The sequence below is a fragment of the Podarcis vaucheri genome (genome assembly GCF_965113315.1).
Source record: "Podarcis vaucheri genome assembly, chromosome: 5".
Classification (NCBI taxonomy): domain Eukaryota; kingdom Metazoa; phylum Chordata; class Lepidosauria; order Squamata; family Lacertidae; genus Podarcis; species Podarcis vaucheri.
Window position 1 is genome coordinate 38,602,648 of NC_138763.1, and position 20,209 is coordinate 38,622,856.

At 43.2% G+C, this 20,209-nt stretch overlaps 1 protein-coding gene and 2 long non-coding RNA genes across 10 annotated transcripts in view; 2 read left to right on the top strand and 1 right to left on the bottom strand.

Annotated features, from left to right (window-relative positions):
• LOC309532071 overlaps positions 1-887 on the top strand; it is a 163,013-nt gene extending 162,126 nt beyond the window's left edge. Inside the window, exon 3 of the long non-coding RNA XR_014219581.1 lies at positions 744-887. This is a non-coding gene — a long non-coding RNA (uncharacterized lncRNA). The remainder of the gene's footprint in view (positions 1-743) is intronic.
• Positions 888-2,662: 1,775 nt separating this feature from the next.
• Positions 2,663-8,802, bottom strand: LOC309532049. 2 transcript variants are annotated; one of them, XR_014219553.1, is made up of 4 exons: positions 8,630-8,802; positions 7,500-7,574; positions 3,689-3,733; positions 2,663-3,041 (listed from the first exon to the last, which is right to left on the bottom strand). It is a non-coding gene; the product is annotated as an uncharacterized lncRNA (long non-coding RNA). The 2 variants fall into 2 exon arrangements; XR_014219554.1 differs by lacking the exons at positions 2,663-3,041; positions 3,689-3,733 and having other exon boundaries at positions 7,382-7,574.
• Positions 8,803-8,916: 114 nt separating this feature from the next.
• Positions 8,917-20,209, top strand: part of EPHB1 (EPH receptor B1) — a 355,581-nt gene continuing 344,288 nt past the window's right edge. For 2 of the 7 annotated variants that reach the window (XM_082221750.1, XM_082221754.1), the window contains exon 1: positions 8,917-9,269. The gene's annotated coding sequence lies outside the window, so the exon portion shown is untranslated. Of the gene's footprint in view, positions 9,312-19,627; positions 19,768-20,209 lie in introns of those variants that run through there. The other 5 variants (XM_082221751.1, XM_082221755.1, XM_082221748.1 and 2 more) reach the window with 3 other exon arrangements.

The window sequence follows — 20,209 nt, forward strand, 5'->3', positions numbered from 1 at the left end:
GCTTTTCCTGATATGGAGAATGGAAGTGATACGAAAAGGTTCGCCCACATTTCTGCATGCTACGTCACTGCTAAAGGCACAGGAGTCCTGCCAAAAATAAAAACAAATTGGTAATCCTTTTGGAAGATCTTCCATATTTTCCAGTGATACCAACTATTATAGCCTGAGTAGCTTTCTTGAAGATCTGGACCGCATAGTGATGGAGTGCTGGTGGAAAGAGATGGGGCACCAAAAGACAAAATAGATAGCGATTAAATTTTCAGGATGATGAGTTTCAACTTCCCCTCTAACTACAGGCTGCATGTCTTTGCTATCCAAATGTGTTTGACACATTAGCTTGTCAGCTTCACCTTTTTGCCTGCTTTCCGCCATCCAAAGCCAGGCAGCTACCGCAAGGGATTTGCGAAATTAATGCATATGTAGTACAGCAACAGAATTTTGCTGTATTGATTGGCACAAGGGAATTACACGAAGGTGCTTGCAGGAAACATGCAAATACTATGCTTCTAGGAACTGCCAGCTGTTTATCTATTGGTAATATTCCTTATATAAATCATGCCCTAACTTTCTTTCCCTCAGTGAGATCTACCACATGGAAGAAAATGAATGCCCATCATTTCAGTTCTACCCAGGCACCATGCAATAGGGCATTTATGGCCCCTTGTGCCCTTACTTTATCAGCACTTTTTAAGACAGTGTGTGTGCATTTTTATCGGTAAGAAATTTGTTGTTTAGTCGTTTAGTCGTGTCCGACTCTTCGTGACCCCATGGACCAGAGCACGCCAGGCACTCCTGTCTTCCACTGCCTCCCGCAGTTTGGTCAAACTCATGCTGGTAGCTTCGAGAACACTGTCCAACCATCTCATCCCCTGTCGTCCCCTTCTCTTTGTGCCCTCAATCTTTCCGAACATCAGGGTCTTTTCCAGGGAGTCTTCTCTTCTCATGAGGTAGCCAAAGTATTGGAGCCTCAGCTTCACGATCTGTCCTTCCAGTGAGCACTCAGGGCTGATTTCCTTAAGAATGGATAGGTTTGATCTTCTTGCAGTCCATGGGACTCTCGAGAGTCTCCTCCAGCACCATAATTCAAAAGCATCAATTCTTCAGCGATCAGCCTTCTTTATGGTCCAGCTCTCACTTCCATACATCACTACTGGGAAAACCATACCTTTAACTATACGGACCTTTGTCAGCAAGGTGATGTCTCTGCTTTTTAGGATGCTGTCTAGCATCCTAATCGGTAAGAAATAAAACCCGCCATTCACAAAACTGGAGAGCAACAGACCCTACAAGTGGACGAAGGGGGTGCAGTGGGTGCGGTCTGCCTCAGGTGTCATCCCTGAGGAGTGGGGGACATCGCCCCCCGCCCCCTGGGACGCTCACCCCGCCCCCGGTTGCTGGAGCTGCTAGCTCCACCTCTGCCTACAAGGGATTCCTGTCACATCACAGCTTCTACATTGGGGGTTCTCAAACATTGGGGGTTCCCAGAGAACTTTTCCCAAGAAGGAAGAAGATAGCAAATTTTGACAGGCTGTGTAACCAGCAATACCTTTTTATTGTCAGGCTAGGGAAAGGACATTAAAGAAAAATGCAGGAAGCAGGGCCACATGAAAATCACAGAATACTTTATAGCAGCTATAAAATTTTATTTCTATCATTTAAAAAACATGGGAGGGGTCTTGTAATGCACCAATAAGTCATTTTTATGTCATGTAAAGTGCAGTCCCGCTCTGGTACTCTGATAAACGTGGTGTGTGAACCCTTTATGTATGTATTTGTTTATTTATCACTTAATGCCAAAACAGGCTTCTAAGCAGTTTACAAGTATAAAAATGAATTACACAAGCACCCATAATTAAAATGCGCAATAAAGCATCTGTAGAAATATTCATAATTAAAATAATCAATAACACAACCCCATTAGAAAAACACAGCAGTTACGACAGGAGACTCAGATCAAGAAGTGGGACTCAGACCATGGGGTGGCTGTGGACACTTTTGGCTATGCATACCCCTTACATACAGCCCCCAACTATCTCTCCAGATCAAATTTCTGCAAATCCTTGATGTGCTGATTTTCCATTGATGGCCCAATGATCACTGTACGGCCATTGTCCTAACTGAACGTTATATCATATCTGTTCCTTTTTGTCCTGCCCCCCTCAGACCAAAAGGAAACCCACCCAGATGCTATTCTGGGCTACATTTCCCGCTGCTGGGGCCACCCCATTCACCTGGTTATGCTGAGGTGGAAAGTGACAGCATCCAATGGCTGGCTCCAGTTGATCAGAAGTTATTTATTAGCAGCTAAGACTTTAGCTAATCACCTGAATCAGTAAAATTCCCAAATCCATCACAGGACAACCAGTTTATTGGGCCACCCAATTTTTTTTAAAAAACAAACAAACGCATACATTAAATAAATGCCACGAAATAGTGAGCAAGCTTTTGGGTTCTCCATAACTCTTCGTCAGGCTATATATTTTTAAAAAGCAGATGGTGGGAAGATGGGGATGGGGAGGGAAAAACAGGCTGATGTTGAAGTCACACAGTCTGCATTTCATGCTGGTCTTACAATGGAGTGTAGTGGGAGGCAGCAGACAATTAGGTTAGGCTCTACGAGGTGCTTTGTAAGTTTCAGGTTGCGCTTGAATCAGTGAGGTAAAAAGTAAACTTCAGCTGTTAAAATTTCACAAGCCCTGAATTTTCAGGCCCTGGCTATTGTGAAACTGAGGTTGTTTCTCTTTATGTACTGTACTGGCTACCTGAGCCTTCTCATTAGCCCGAAAGACCAGTCTGTTGATACTCGTCAGGGTTAGAGCATTGAACTGGGTCTTTGTACCTGGCAGAAACGGGCAGATATATGAAATATGAAAATTTTAATCCCATTGCCTAGTATGACAGCTTTGGCTCAGCTGCAGTACTTTGTAGAGTTGTTCTTATCAATCAAATGGAGTGTTAATATGTGCTGACACGTCCAAAAAGACATTCAGAATGCTAATCTTCAGATCTCCTCTGCATTTGTGCTCAGATGCTCAACCGCACTGTTACAGAGGTAGAAAAAGAGAGAAGGGGGAGGGGAAAGGACTCACACTTCATCTTTATTTTCATTGTGAAAAGGGCAAAGGTATTCCATTATTGTTCTAAGTGAATTTCCCTTTACCAAGGGAATCGTTAGATTTCCCTCCACTCTAGATCCCACTCTTTCTCTTGGTTTAGTTGCCAAATTAACCTTTGTATCACCTGGTTTCCGTTCACACTGCTTTTCAATTTAAGCCCCAAATTGTTCAGGCACACAAGTAATTGTCCTCCTCTTCTTGCTCTCTTTTGCCAAGGTAAGTCATTTGATCTCCTCCAATAGCAATGTGTGAAGTTAGTCCTTGCTATTCCAAGTCCATATGTCACCCTGAGGCTTTTTCTGTCTGGAGTATCTTCAGCAATTAACAGCTTGTGGAACCACAATGCCTTCTTGGAAATTCATTTAAATTACTAGCACTAATTAGTATTAATATCACAATTTATCATCTGATATATTTTAAATATTGGCTTGTGGGAAATGACAGGCTAATTTAATAGAAAGCCAACTGTGTAAAGAAAGAATGCTGATATCGGGTGGCTATTCCCTTCCCAGCCCAGCAAAAATGGTGTTTTCATCAAATTTGAATGTACTATTCCAAAATTCCTTACTTGCCTAGGTCTTCATAGTCCTTCTCATATTGCTGATGTTGTCTTCATCCTAAAACAACAAAAGCTTAGCCTTTATTATTGCATTTTTAAAAAAGCCTTCCCTTCCTCCAAGGAGTTTAGGGTGGTATGTATGGCCCCTCTACATATTTTTATTATCAAAAGAATCCTGTGACGTAGATTAGGCTGAATGATAGACAACTGACTCATGGCCAGCCAGTGAGCTCCATGGTCCAGCAGTCAATCACCACACCCTACTGGCTTTCAACTATAAAAGGAAGAAAGCCTAAATTATCTTAAACTGTTGAAGAATGTGTAAATTGTCCAGGGTGAAAACCACCAAGCAGCTGAAAAAGAACACCCAGTAGATAACAGCTTCCGCTGATGCTGTTATTATTGATGAATGGCATGCATGCCCTCCCCCCACCCCCATCTCTCTCAGCAAACATAGTTACAACCAGCAGGGCAAAACTTCATGAATTGGAAGTATCTGAGCCAGAATTGTTTTCCTTAGAAGTGAGGCAAAAGCACCTCCCCAAACATTGGTTTGATACCTCTGGAACCACAAAATCATAGAGTTGGAATGGGCCCTAAGAGTCATCTAGTATAACCTTCTGCGGTGCAGGAATCACAGCTAAAGATTGGCAGATGGCCATCCTGTTAGAATTCCTGCTCCATGATTGCAGTCATGGGATTTTTGTCTATCACATGATGGTATATGTTTTGACTCCACAGAGTGGGAAGTGACAGAGACAGGATGTTTGTGTTACTGTGTTCCCTGAAGTGGGACTATTGTCCTTTGTTCTTTCTCTTTGCTGTCTGATGCTAGAGAGAGAGGGAGCCATGTTGCAGTGCTCCGTGTGTGTTTATATGTAAATAAAGTAGATTAGCCAAAATGCTGAGTTGCTGAGGTCTGTTACGTAAGTTGTGCAAACTCTGCGGATCCCTAAGTGTGCAGGTGTTGGTTGGCATCGGTCGCTGTGATGTTCGGGAGGAATAAAGCTTTTGAAGCTCCCGAACGATCGACCAGGAGGGAGGGAACATGCCAGTTGGGCATGTGTCTCTGCCAGGGTCCTACTCAAGTGTAGGCCGAGCTCCTGACACATCCAACCTCGGTTTAAAAACCTCCAATGAAGGAAAGTTCACCACCTTCTGAGGGGGGTCTGTTCCACTGTCACAAAGCTCTTACCGTCAGAAAGTTTCCCCCAATGTTTAGTCAGAATCTCCTTTCTTGTAGGCTGCATGAACACCATACATTTAAAGCACATTTCCCCATCCCAAAGAATCCTCAGAATTTTAGCTCTATGAAGTGTAAACTAGAGAACCCAACTTGAGCACCAACAATTGCCTTCATAGTCAGACTGAGACTTGCATCGTTTTGGTGATTTAACCCCTCAGCCCAGACCAAATCGACTCCTGAACACATGTAACCCCCCCCCTCTCTCTCTTGTATCCTTGCTTCTGCTATTCCTTCCCTCCTTCTCACTGTCTGAATTTAGATTGGAGCAAAGACTTTCCTTTGCCTTTGTGATCTTGTAAAACTCAATGTATTATTATTATTTATTGAATATATATACCACCCTATACCCGGAGATCTCAGGGCAGTTCACATAAAAAGATCACAGTATATAAAATCAAGATAAAAACAATAACCCAATAATAACCCTCCCCCCCAAAGAGCCACATTTTAAAAGGGTATGGGATGTTGATCAGGTCAACCAAAGGCCTGGTTAAAAAGGAACATTTTTGCCTAGCGCCCAAAGGTGTATAATGAAGGCGCCAGGCGAACTTCCCTAGGGAGAGAATTCCATAGATGGGGAGCCACTGCAGAGAAGGCCCATTCTAATCTTGCTACCCTCTAGACCTCTCAAGGAGGCGGCACACAAAGGAGGGCCTCAGAAGATGATCTCAGGGTCCAGGTAGGTTCATATGGAAAGAGACAGTTCTTGAGGTATTGTGGTCCTGAGCTGTTTAAGGCTTTATAGATCAAAACCAGCACTTTGAATTGTACACTGACAGCATTACATCAGTTGTAAGCATTGTGCTGTTGAGGACACTTCCTCAACTAGTTTCACAAAGTGACATTTTCCAGCCAAGAAAGGTACCATATCCCACTCCCATCTGGCTGTGAAGGAGGAAAGAATGACTGTATTTATCTTAGATATGTATTTATCAGTTTGGGAAGGGAGTGAACATGGGATTGTTCAACTCTGGACCTTAAGAATTCTGGATCAAGTCCAGTGGTTCTTCTGCTCCTATTTAAGAGGTGCTTGTGGCTGTTTGGAACAGAATGCCTGACGTTGAATACCCTCAAATGGTGTTGTTGTTGTTTAGTCGTCTTAGTCATGTTTGACTCTCTGTGACCCCATGAACCAGAGCATGTCTTGGAGACTCTCACTTCTCAAAGCTTCTCCTTTTTTTATGTCCATGGAGTTTTCTTGGCAAAATACTGGAGTGGTTTGCCAGTTCCTTCTCCAGGTGGATCACATTTAGTCTAAACTCTCAGCTATGACCTGTGCGTCTTGGGTGGCCCTGCATGGCATAGTTCATAGCTTCCTGGAGTTATTCAAACCCCTTTGCCACGACATGGCAATGATCCAGGAAGGGGTCAAATGGTGTAGAGGCGTGTAATTGCAGCCATAGACTATTTCTCAACCCTCCGTAAGTCCAGTTTGATATCTCCTGCTTTTTAAATTTTTTTTGGGGGGACAGCTGGTGCAGAACTAGGTTAGGTCTCTTACACAGAAAGTATCTCGCTAGCTGCAGTACAGAGGGCAGGCAAAGGCTAAGGAACTCACACTAATGTCACGAACTGTGTCATTATTGCCTGCAGATAATTAAAATGGATTTTCAGGAGCAAATGCTCCCTGCACTGTATGTTAACACTTCACATTTCCTTTCATCAAGCCTCCATATCTTAATCCTCTGGAAATGGCTTGGCATCACTTAAAACACCATCAGAGAGCAAAAGCAAAGCTATTAAGACAGAGCTGGTTTTGACATTAAACCACTGCTCGCTTAATATACTGACCTTTGTTTAGAGTCGCAAATGTATGAGTCATGTCTGCAGTCTTGCCCATGATACTAAAAATGAATGGAATTGCGGGGCCATTCATGGAAGAAATTTCTTATGTTTAAACATGCAATATATTGCTGAAGGACTTAAAGACCCGGGATGTTACAATAACATCCCCTATAACCAAGTGACAATGGCATTCAATAAAAATTATTTACAACCTGATAGAGGCAAATGACTGGTAGGAGCAGTTACCAAAGGCTTTTAGAGGCAGCCTGCACCTCTCCATGATAGTTCTGGACAAGCCTCCCTTTCACACACAGTTTATGAAATATAATGTAAAGGCCACTTTTCTGTACCCTCAGCAGAAAATGGGGAGAAAAGCCTGGGCTATGAACATTCACCCACCCACCCACCCACCCACCCACCCATCCATCCATCCATTCTTTGAAAGAGTTGGCATGATCAAGAGTCAAATTTAAATGTTAAAAGTTAGGAGGCAGATACCTTAAAATCACAGCTAGCTTAAAACTGTGATCCATAAAAGTATGAGGATTCATTTAATTCCCTTTCTCCGTTTTAGAACCTATAATCATATCATTCTGAAGGTTTGCTACATTTAACCAGTCGAATAGATAGCATTTTTGCTATATGTTATCTGTCAGGATGTGACCAGCCCTGGTGTAATTCTTGATTTCATGTAATCTTAGATGTGGCACATGCTAATTTGATACTTTTCAGAACATTCTCAAACTAGAGCACCAAGCAGCCTGATAAGCCTATCTAATATTAGACCAGTTACCAAGGAACAGCTTTTGAGACATCAGTGAATCTGCAGTTGAAGGAAGAGCTCCAGGAAGGGCCATCCACATCTCTTCTGCAATAAGAAGACAGATGTGTACAAGTGCTTGCTGTGGGATCATTTACTATCTAGCCTGCTCTTATTTGACAGGCAAAGCATCTTAATGTCTAGGTAAATCCATCTAGTTAAGCTACTGCAAATCTGCTTTGCATATTCACCTGCACCAGTCTAACCCTTACTTGTGTAGTAGCAAATGATTCGCTGATGAAAGATGGTGCGACTTAAGCATTAATGCCTCAGAATTGCATTGCATTTTCAGAGGCTGAGAAAACCTTTTCTGCAACTTTGGTTAGTTTTGAAGTGTGTATGTGTGTGTGTGCACTTTGAAGTTATGTGTTGGGAGCATCACAGAGGTCGTTGGACAGATACCATTAATTAACTTTTATTTTGTATTACACTGGTACCTTGGGTTACAGACGCCTCAGGTTACAGACACTTCAGGTTACAGACTCTGCTAACCCAGAAATAATACCTCGGGTTAAGAACTTTGCTTCAGGATAAGAACAGGAAACACACGCTGGCTGTGCGGCAGCAGTGGGAGGCCCCATTAGCTAAAGTGATACTTTAGGTTAAGAACAGTTTCAGGTTAAGAACGGACCTCTGGAAAGAATTAAGTTCTTAACCCAAGGTACCACTGTATTGTATGTAAATTTACTTTCTAGAATATCTTTTTTTTACACATGTACAACACATCATGATTTCTAACTGGTGTTAATGGAAGTCAATTGGCTCCACCTCTTCATTCTCCACCCCCATTAAGAATAGTAGAGAATTTAACATTTAAAGTGCTAAACCCAATCCCCCTGCTATCAATTTCCTATGTACAGCCTCTACTTACCCTGGGCTGTGTTCCTTTTTACAAAGTGCATTTTCCCCTAGGAAGACAAAAGTATTTCCACAGTGTTCCCACTAATCTCTGTCCATTTTGCCCTAGGGGGCAAATAGAAATCCAGGATGTATTTGATTCAGATAGGAAATAGGGTCTTCAAAGAAAGTGTTAACCCCTTCCTTCAATGGCACAGGCCCCCTGAAGCTGCATTTTACCTTTAAAAAAATAACCAGTTGGATACCTGATCATGGATCACCCACTCTATAGTTTGGCCCTGTCTGGATCTTAATCTAGATTTGCTTATTATCACAAATAGCACTACATCGTCAGACAATTCCCTGGATAGCACAGGAGCAACACTCAGTTCCCTTTCAGACCTTTTGAAGACTTTCCATTGTCTCCTGCTGCCTTGGTCCATGCTTGGCAACAGCACAGTATACAAAAGCCAGGTCACAGTGGCTGAATGTGCACCGTGATGTCACAAAGTCCTGCCACTTGGCAACCAGACCTAAAGCCAGAGTTTCTGAACAGCCAGATAGCCAGAGAGACCATCCATTGCCTAACCTTGGTATCTTAACTGACTGAGCTCCATTGCTAATACTCTAAAAGGCTCGTTTTTAAAGGGATGAATAATTACAGCTTCTTCAAATAAATTCCTACCGTATTTGAATTAAAAAAAGCTATTTATTTGATTTACAAGGAAACAGAGGAGACATCTGTAGCCATGAAGACTCAAGGACAGCCCAGACTTCAGAAGCTCACCTACTCAGCCACTTTTTCTACTAGCACCGTCTGTGAACAGTTTCCCTAGCAGATGAATTAAAAGCAGCCAACTTATTTGTTCATGCCAAGGACTGGAATTTGAATAAGAAGTCTGAAAGGTGAATCTTCCAAGTATGGCTTACATGTCGGGATGTTACCAAGTATGTGTGGTCTTTTGTTTTAATGAATAGCTTTATTCAGTTCTCGGTTCACTGTTTGTGTCTGAGAGACTGATGGGCATGTGTGGTCAGGAAATAGATTTCTCAGTAACATAGCTAACTCTGGATGTGCTACCGCAAGACGTTTGGTGGGACTGCCTCTCTATATGGCTTATTTTTGTATTTATATAGTATCATCAGTGTGGGTGGTGTTTCACAATGTACAAGAGGACAGGGCCCTGACCCAAGGAACTTGCAGTCTCTAACATTTGACACAGGAGAGATAACAGAGGACAGGAAGGAAAATAGAGGCAGGAAGAGTCAGGGGAAAAACATTCATTTATTTCAGTTACATGTGCCTGGGCTTAGTTACAGTAGGGGATGCCGACATAAAAAGCAGTGTGTAATGTATTGATCTTAGCTATCACATTCACCATAGCAAAGCAAGTTCAAGAGAAATCTAAATACCTGCTTGTTATTAATGACTAGGAGTTGCACCCCTGCTCACAAGCCCCCTGTCATTCCCTCCACATTTTAAAATTATTATTATTATTATTATTTCCATATTATTACAAATTGAACTGAATTACTTTAATTTAATACAATTTCTTAAAAACAGGTTTCCCGCTCCCATTGCTATCATATGTCCCAAGATATTCCCACATAGCTGCTTCCTTTCTTATTTAGTCTCCAGTTGACTTCCTTCACTTGCCATTAAGCCATTCTTCCAGCTGTCCGCCCTTTCACCTTACAAACAGCTACCTTGGTTTCATCTTATATGTATATAATCTATTTCATCTACATTTTTATTCCAGACCTGGCGTGTTGAAAGAGTTCAGTTATTTCTCTTGTTGTTCAGTTCTTTGCAGTGTTTTATCTGGGTGGCACAAGATCACATTCCATTCCATTCAGCTGTTATCAAACTAATATGTGAACCTTGGCCATAAATAACTCGCAGAGTGAACTTCCTAGACTTTAAATTCTAGACCATTAAATTCCCCTTTGCAATTCTTTCTCGGCACACAACACACAACAATTTCCCCCTCAGATTCAGCCTCTCTTCAACAACTGTCCAGCTGTGGGTCATTTCTCCCCCTCCCCACTACAATCCTCCAAGAACACACCCCATCTAGAGGTGGGTTGTAAAAAAAATCCATTCACCCTCGGTCAAGGGGGAGGGGCAAAGCAAAACTTTATTAAATTCCTTGTAGATCATAAATCAAAGGCCCACCCCTTTTTCGAAATATAAAACTGAGTAGGAACTACACATGTCTCTTTGTTATGTAGAGGAGGACAGGATAAAAAAGACGATTAGAAACCATAAGAAAGCGCAAAGCACTTTGTCTTCCCCTGTTATGTACTGAGTTGAATAGGATCCTGTTGTAGGGATTCACAGAAAACCATTCAAATACCTTCAGAAAACCAGTCCCAGTTCTTTCAGCAGCTGGTTGATTGAAGCCTATAATAATAATAATAATAATAATAATAATAATAATAATAATAATAATTTATTATTTGTACCCCGCCCATCTGGCTGGGTTTCCCCAGCCACTCTGGGCGGCTTCCACAGAAACCAAAAAACACTAAAATATCATACATTAAAAGCTTCCCTGAATAGGGCCGCCTTAAGATGTCTTCTGAATGTCAGGTAGTTGTCCATCACCTTGACATCCGATGGGAGGGCATTCCACAGGGCGGGCGCCACCACCGAAAAGGCCCTCTGCCTGGTTCCCTGTAGCTTCGCTTCTCGCAATGAGGGAACCGCCAGAAGGCCCTCGGCGCTGGACCTCAGTGTTCGGGCAGAACGATGGGGGTGGAGACGCTCCTTCAGGTATACTGGACCGAAGCCGTATAGGGCTTTAAAGGTCAACACCAGCACTTTGAATTGTGCTCGGAAACGTACTGGGAGCCAATGTAGGTCTTTCAAGACCGGTGTTATGTGGTCTCGGCGGCCGCCCCCAGTCACCAGTCTAGCTGCCGCATTCTGGATTAGCTGTAGTTTCCGAGTCACCTTCAAAGGTAGCCCCACGTAGAGCGCATTGCAGTAGTCCAAGCGGGAGATAACTAGAGCATGCACCACTCTGGCGAGACAGTCAGCGGGCAGGTAGGGTCTCAGCCTGCATACCATGATGTTTCAGGAGCACCTCTTTATTAATGTCAGTTATCCAGATTGAGGAGGAACCTGCTACAAATCAGGCTGGTAATGGAGGCTCGTCCATGGCAGGGGCACACTCCCAGATCGCTCCCATTCTGCCTTCCAAGTTGGCAGACACGGGATTGCATGGCACTGCGGGATGCAGTGAACTTCCCAAACCCCACTGGAAAGCATCAGAAAGATTTATGCCTCATTTCCTTCCTTCTCCCTGCCTGAACTTCTTTACAATCCCTGGATGGCTATGAAGAACCACCACCATTTACTCATGGGCTTGGCCGGAAACTGTCATTCCCTCCCCATTAACCCCTAGAGCTTCCCCTTCACACCCTATGCAACTACTAAAGTCTCTTTTCTTGACCTCTTGGTCGCCCCCCCCCCCCCGGCCATGGAAATCCAAGATTGTGGTGAGGCACTACAAATCCTCCAATGGGGGGCTGTGATCTGACGCAGATCCAGACTTCTGATGTGGCACTACAGATCCAATGGGGGCTGCATGATGACAGCCTTATATTTGTATGTACAGTGGTACCTCGGGTTAAAAACTTAACTCGTTCTGGAGGTCTGTTCTTAACCTGAAACTGTTCTTAACTTGAGGCACCACTTTAGCTAATGGGGCCTCCCGCTGCCACCACACCACCACTGCGCGATTTCTGTTCTCATCCTGAAGCAAAGTTCTTAACCCGTGGTACTATTTCTGGGTTAGCGGAGTCTGTAACCTGAAGCGTCTGTAACTCGAGGTACCGCTGTACATAGGAAGAAATGTCTTGACAAAATTGCATATGACAGCAAAGCAGACAAGTCAGGCATGTGCAAAGGGGCTCCACGTTTGCTGTTGCCGTTTAGGAAAAGCAATACTTCCCATAGGTGTGTTGCTGTATAAGAAGAAAGGAACACAAAGTGATTATGAGAAGTTTTGCTTTTTCCAGATGGTAATGGCAAATCACTGCACTGTTTGAGGCTGCAATCTTTTACACCTTTGAGCTCCTTGGGACTGACTTCTGAGTAGATATGCATAAGATTATGCTCTAAACTCTCATCGTATGCATACGTCTTTGAAAGCTTACCTTGCTGAACTCAGTGGGACTTACTCAAGTAAACAGGGATTAGATCAGGTTTTTAATTCAGTATACAATACAGTTGTACTTAACTGCAATATGATGATAATACTAACCAAACTGTCTAATGATCATTGAGATAAAGCATATGAAATATGTTGAACATTCAAAAACCACTATTTACACACTAGGGATTATTATTGCTGCTATTATTATTATTATTATTAGGATTCAACCTGATCAATTCACATTGGCTTTACCAAATTGCAAAATTGAGCTGTACATGAAGAACGCAACACAAAATAGTAGCTCAGTAGCTCTTCTAAGTTTTATTACCAAATTACACTGCTAATTCTTCCATAGTGTCTTAACAGCTGTTTAATTTCCTAGGGAAAGTGTGAAATCCTTCTCTGGTGACTGATTTAAAAGTCTCACTCATGTCATAGATGTTTGAAAAGCAGATTTGTTTGCTTATTTAACTGTAAACATTGGCATATGTCAGGGTTTATGTACAGTAAAAATGGAAATGTTTTCGGGATGCAATCCTATACAAAACATACTCCGCTCCTGGTGATTTCCCTAGTCTTTAAGGCTACCATTCGCTGCTCACTTACCTGGAAGTAAGTCCCTTTGAACTCAGTTTAGCTCACCTCTGAGTAGACACACAACAGATTGCACAGTTTGGCATTCTCACTTCTGCACTGGATCACACACAAGGTTTTCCTGAGGGCTTGTTCTCTTTTTCCAGGAACTGAACATTCTAGATGAAAATAACCACTCTGAGTTGCAAAATCACGCTCCCTTTTATGAAAGGACGGATTACAAAAAGATGAGAAGCAATCCACCGAGTTGGACAAAGGCCACTTAGGGGGCAGAACCAACCACCACCGCCCTGCATAGACCACCTCATGCAATCTGATTAGTGTGCCGTGATCTATTGCAGAAGGTGCATTCTAACTAAACAGCCGCAAATGATGGAGGCAAGTGACGCAAGCTTTGTGTGGCAAGGAAAGAGCTCCACACTAATGAGTGAAATGCTTACATTGGGGTTGGGGAACCATTTTGGCTCCATGGGTCAGAACCTTACCAGGATCTGCTCTGTAGACCCAATTTGACAAGTGAGTGGGGGGCCACCTACCTTTCAATCACATAGCATCATTATGATGGCGCATGATTGATATGATTGGCCATCCCTCCCATCAAAATTCATTGCGGGGGTTCCCAAGTGCCTGCTGCTGAGGGAGGCCAGAAAGTTGTCTCCATTGTAACAGGCTTCTTTCTCTCACTTCCTGCAGCAGTGGCAGCAGTGGTGAGAGGAAAACAAAGGGGAAACTGAGAATTGAAGCCCCCCCCCACTTGTCAGAGGTGCAAGTCCACCGCCCCTTGCTTATCCTTTCAACCAGTGACATCAGAGGTTGAAAGGAGGAATTCGGGAAAGAGCTTTGCAACCCTCCCCCTCCTTTGCACCTCTGACTGTCTCTGCATAAGGCAAATTCTGATTCCCGATAAAATCAGTATTTTGGAGTTTTTAAAGAGTATTAAAAATGCCTTCATTATTTAGGTGCCAGGCAAAAACATTCCTTTTTAACCAGGCCCTTGGTTTATCTGTTTGACATCATATACCCTTTTAAAACATGGCTCTTTTTTGGGGGGGGGTGTTATTGGGTTATTGCTCTTATTTTGATTTTATATATTGTGATCTTTTCTGTGAACTTCCCTGAGACCTCTGGGTATAGGGCAATATGTAAATTCAATTAGTCAATCAATCAATCAATCAATCAACCAATCAATATTAATTAAAAATATAAATTTTCATGTGCTAAAAGATCACTATGTTTAGCACCAAAAATACTCAGGACAAACATAGATGGAGGGCTTTAGACAGAACACAACCAAGAGAATGCTTCTTTAGTATATCTGGTTAAATATTTGTGAACATACAGTATATATTCCAATGTTTAGGTCCCTGCAAACTTCTATGAAAATTTTATGACTGGGAACAGTATATTATTATTTCTTGCCGCCGCACTTGGTGGCCCTTAGATGACAAGTACTGTATAGTGCAAATGATTGTTTTTATTATCTCGGTTGCTTTACTGCGGCCAGCAAGGGGCTATCATTATCGTGATTTGTAAGAACAAACAATATTTCTCGCAAAATAGGTGAGTCACTCATGGGCCATACCTGCAGTCCTATAATCACAAAAGAGCCATTTTCTTCTACTGCAGAAAGGAAAACCTGTGAAAATCATTGCTGTCGACTTTTGCTATAAAGTTTGGCTTCTCTCAAAATGATTTATTAAGTGAAAATTTGTGATAACCCAGTGACTCTTGAATCAGTACAAGGCTTTGATTCTGGCAGGCAGCTCAGCCCTTCGAAAAGGATGGGGGCATCACATATATGCACCCTCCAAGATGATAATACCCTGGCAGGACAAACCTGACATTCCACCATCTTCTCTTCATCTTCTTGATGAAGAAAACGTGAATGGAGCCAAAAACTCTTTCCCCCCTTGTCCATTTTTATTAACATTGCCAAGACTGAATCTTGGGGATTTAGCCTTGAATCAGGACGACTTGGCTACAGCACTCCAGAATCAGTTGTAGCAGCAAAGACACCAAAGCCCAAAGGACTACCATTTGTAACCACTGGAACTGAAGCCAGGAACACTCCACTCTGTGCATGTGATGAGCCACCAGAACTGCATTTTAGAGCATCTCTCTGTGTTCTTAGGCTTTGGATTGGCCTTGCTTACCCAGGCTGACTTTTGGACCCCTTGAGGCACAGAGAGTGAGAAAGGGCTTCTTCTTTGGGCTGAGATTGGACAATAATAATCTTCCTAGCTCCAGTGTGTTTCAATTTGCCCCTCAGCTCCGGCTCTGGTTCTTGGTCTCAACTTCCTAGCTTGTCTCCTGCCCCAGCTCTGACCTCCTGGTGCAATTCCTATTTTCCAACTTCTGGATGACTCCACCTTGACACCAGCAGGTTAAGCCCTGTGGCACATGGAGTTTCATGGACAAAAGGAGATTTACTTGTCTTTTTCTTCCAACTGTGTATGCTCTTGGTACTTGCCAAGTTTCCCCAGAAACTCAAGGCAGCATCAAAAACACCCTCCAATGCAGGGCCCCCCCCAGCTGGAACTCGCTGGAACTGAGTTCTGGAACCTCTGTGTGTTCCAGAACCTCTGAGTTCTGGAACCAGTGTGGTGTAGTGGTTAAGAGCGGTAGACTCGTAATCTGGGGAACCGGGTTCGCGTCTCCGCTCCTCCACATACAGCTGCTGGGTGACCTTGGGCTAGTCACACTTCTCTGAAGTCTCTCAGCCCCACTCACCTCACAGAGTGTTTGTTGTGGGGGAGGAAGGGAAAGGAGAATGTTAACCGCTTTGAGACTTCTTCGGGTAGTGATAAAGCGGGATATCAAATCCAAACTACTCTTCTTCTTCTTCTTCTTAGGTGGGAACAAGGGAGCATGGTGAGTTCTGGCACATCTTTTTCTAGAAGAATAGCACTGCTCCAATGGAATGTTGGGAGCAATTGTCAGAACAAAATGGAGAAATGGTGTGTGCGCACAAACGCTTGCACGTACCTAAAGAGACTCTTTCGATTGTACACAATATAGGTCCACGTTAGGAAATCTATGTGTCTTACAGTCTGTTGCAAAATGACACACAGCTTGTGGATCAGGCATGTCAGATTTATTATAAAATGCCCACTGTGACTAAATGGATCTTATGCTTATGCAGTTATTCATCCCTGTGCCGCTGTTTAGCTGTGGTGAAGCCATCTTTGACTGTACCTAAAAGCCTTTCCTTTGAAGCATATGTCAGCCAGGAGATAAGCTGTCAGACTGAAACAAGTTGTGGCATTAAGCAAGGAAATATGCTATATTAAGAAATAGGATAATCTGTGTTTTAATCTTGAATCTCTCTTGACCAAAGGGGAGCCATGATTTCTGTTCTGTATCGCTTGAAAGTATCTCTTTGTTCTCCCTGACCTGTTCCTGGCAGGCCAAATTGTGCCAGCTACAACTGCCGTTTGTTTGTGAAGGTCTTTTCCCTGATCAAAGCCCTCTGTTCTTACAGATAAAATGTCTGCTGAATTCCTTTCTTCTTCACCAGATGATGGTCCATCAAGCCTTAAGACTTGCGGGTTCATTTGCTGGTTGAGGACAGATAACCTCCTAAAGGGAGGGATGTCTCTTTCTTGCTACCTTATCTGAACTCCATTGTGGTGAATAGCTATGAATAGCTAATGCCATTTGGTACCCACATGGTCTCCAGGCAGGGAAATTGCTATGATATGTCCAAATTGCATGGGTAGGTTAAGGACATCTCTCTCAGGCTGTGATTACACATGCATCTTTGACCATCCCAGAATCTCCTCACTGCCTTCTTCTTTTCTTGCACATCATAGCTATTCAGAAGTTAGGTTTTCCTCTGATTTAAACCTTTTCATGCTCCTTCCAACCATTTATTATTTATTTACTTATCTATAAGGTTTCTTATTTTTCTTAACATTTTAAAAGAAATGGTCCCATGGTGGGCTAGAACAATATAATATACATTTATGAAAACCATTACAATTATTTTAAAAAGTCAAACCATTCCCAATGGAAGAGAACAGTAACAGCTAGTGCAAGTTATAGAACAGGTGCTGTTATTTATTTTATTTCTAAACGTTAACAACTTAAGTTCTCTTCAATGTAAGCCTTGGTTTTGTTAAATATATTGAACTCTACTTTGGATCTTGCCTAAATCTTGCCTAAAATCCTCAGCAAATCCTGTTGTTACATCTTAAATGACTACCTGAGTATAATTTTCAGGAGTGCAAGAGACCCATACCAAGACAGACATGTATAAAATTACACATTCTGGAGAAAGTGATGACTGCACTCCCTGCTTCCATAATATCCGAATCAGGAGTCCTCCAATAAAACTGAAGGTGGAAAGATTATTTGACAGATGAAGGGAAATACTTCATCACACAGCATATAGTTGAACTATGGGATTTGTTCCCAGAAGATGTCGGAATTTCCGTTCGACTGAGCCACTCCTCCGGTCGAGTCTTCCAGAATCTCCTCCGGCGATGATTAATGACCTAAGGCACGTTTTCATTACGCAGATTATACGAAGCAGCAGAAGGGTGAGAAATACGAGCTACATTGCTAAGAGTTTTATTTCTAACTACGAGGACAGAAAAGAATATACATCCTCTCTCTGTGAAAGCAGAGGCAACTGGAACAAAGGAACAGGAAACCAGTAATATCAACATCCGTCTCCCGTCTCCCATGAGGCTTCCAACAGTCTGGAATCTCTGGAATGTAAACAGAGTCTTGTGACTCCAAGCACTGCACAGTGGCACAAACAGAAACCTAACAGAGATGACCACCAACTCTGGTGACTTTGAAAGAGAATTGGACCAATTCGCAGAGGATAAGGCCACAAGTGCTGCTAGTCATGGCAGCTATGCTCTTTCTCCACTGCCAGAGGCTGTGGAGTCAGTGTAGCTTATGGTTGCTATAAAGTCCCACAAGGACTTCACTTTAGAGCAGGGTTTCCCAAACTTGGGTCTCCTGCTGTTTTTGGACTACAGCTCCCATCATCCCTAACTTGCAGGACCAGTGGTCAGGGATAATGGGAACTGTAGTCCAAAAACATCTGGAGACCCAAGTCTGGGCAACACTGCTTTTGAGGATTAAAGCAGAGATCCTTGTGGGACAGTAATGTGATCTTAGACCACCCATATTCAGCATATGGACTTACTGATTTTAAGTAACATCAGTATGCAGCAACAAACTTATCCAAGGACAGCTGCAGTATTGCACTGGGTATGTTCACAGCAATAGCTCATTTTGCAAATGCAAGTCTGAGAGAAATAGTGGGCCTGTTAGTATCTCTCCCCCCCCTCCTCTCTGTGTGCTAATCTTCAGGGCTGGCTCACTCGCACTTTCCAAAATCACATAAAGACAGAGATGTTCAAACATGTAATTTAACGATTTTTCAAAATTATTATTATTTCTCCTGATGGCGCAGAGGAAGGATTTCTCTTTCTCCAGCCGCCGTAGCACAAGTGCAATCAAAGAATGAAATAACCAGGTGTCCTTCCTGCCTGTCAGTATGCATAAGCAAATACCCCAGCTCTTCCTGGGCCAATGTTCAGAAATGGGTTCAGCAGAGCTTTCTGAGGACAAGCCTTCTGATGGTACTCAGACGGGATCCATGGGTGGCAAGATGGCTCCAGATTTTGAGCCATTTGTATGACAAGGGAAAGAAGTGTGGGCTTCAGATGCAACTCTGGGTTCCGCATTGGCCAGCCACTTTGATCCTGTGCCAGCCTCTTTGTTTGGGCACAAAACTGTTGATGCCCTTCTGCAAGACAAATGAAATCTTTTGATGCCAAACAGATGGTCCTTGCTCTGTGGCCACATGGTTTGGCCTGGAATGTGTTGCTTGGATTAGCTTCCCCTTCTGGGCACACGAGGGCAAAATAAACTGATGTCAAATGTTCTGGCAGTTGTAGACAACAGTAATGGCTTGCTAGGAAGCCCTCTGTATGGGGGCAGGGAGACCTAACATGTATGACAGTTGCTTCAGGTAAAGAAATCTGCTGAGGGTTCTGCTTTTGTTTCATGTTTAAATCTCTTTAAAATATATAGGAGCTACAAGTGAATACAGTGGTACCTAAGGTTACAAACACCTTGGGTTACAGATACTTCGGCTTACAGACTCCGCTAACCCAGAAGTAGTACCTTGGGTTAAGAACTTTACCTCAGGATGAGAACAGAAATAGCGCGGTGGCAGCGGGAGGCCCCATTAGCTAAAGTAGTACCTCAGGTTAAGAACGGACCTCTGGAACAAATTAAGTTCTTAACCAGAAGTACCACTGTATAAAACAGTGGACTACTTTTGCAAAGAGACCAGGTTCCACTGAACTGGCTCAATCAGACCTGTGTGTCTAAAAGGACATGATTTGAACTGGGCAATCAGACAAACGTTTTTCAGCACTTTAACTACAGTTACTATGATACACCCTGGGCAGAAGCACTGAGGGTCAGCTAGATTAGACAATGGCTAGTCTCCCCGAGCTGTCCTGTTCATCTCTAAGTCTGGTTGCCAAGTGGCAGGACTTTGTGACATCACCGTGAATATTCAGCCACTGTGACACGGCTTTTATATCTTGTGTTGATGTCATGCATGGCACAAGGATCTTCTTTGGGAAAACCTATATGCATAGGTGCAGGAAGACTAGGTAGGAGCCAAGCTCAGCTCAAGCTGAAAGTTTAGAGGCAGCAGGGGCAGTGGGGCAGTTGCAAGTGGAACTGAGATTTCCCTTCCTTTGCAATGTTCAAGTTCTGAACAATCTCAGTAACCTTGGTCTGACTGGTGGTGTATGCATGCAGGGGTGTAGCATGGGGGTGGGGGTGGGGTGCCAGGACAATTGCTCCAGGAGTGTGTGTGTGTGTGTGTGTGTGTGTACTGTTCACACTGGGACTGGTGTCGCTTCAGCAGTATCTGCATCGGCAAGAGCTGGGCTGGCACATGGCGGGCTCCATTCGCCCACTGTGCCCCATGCTCCAGTGTGTGTACCCCAGGTACCCTGGGTGCCATGAAAACATGCTCCACTGCTGCATGCATGCATGTACTTGCTTTGCTTGAAAAATAAAAATAACAAAGCTGTCGAGATAAGCAAC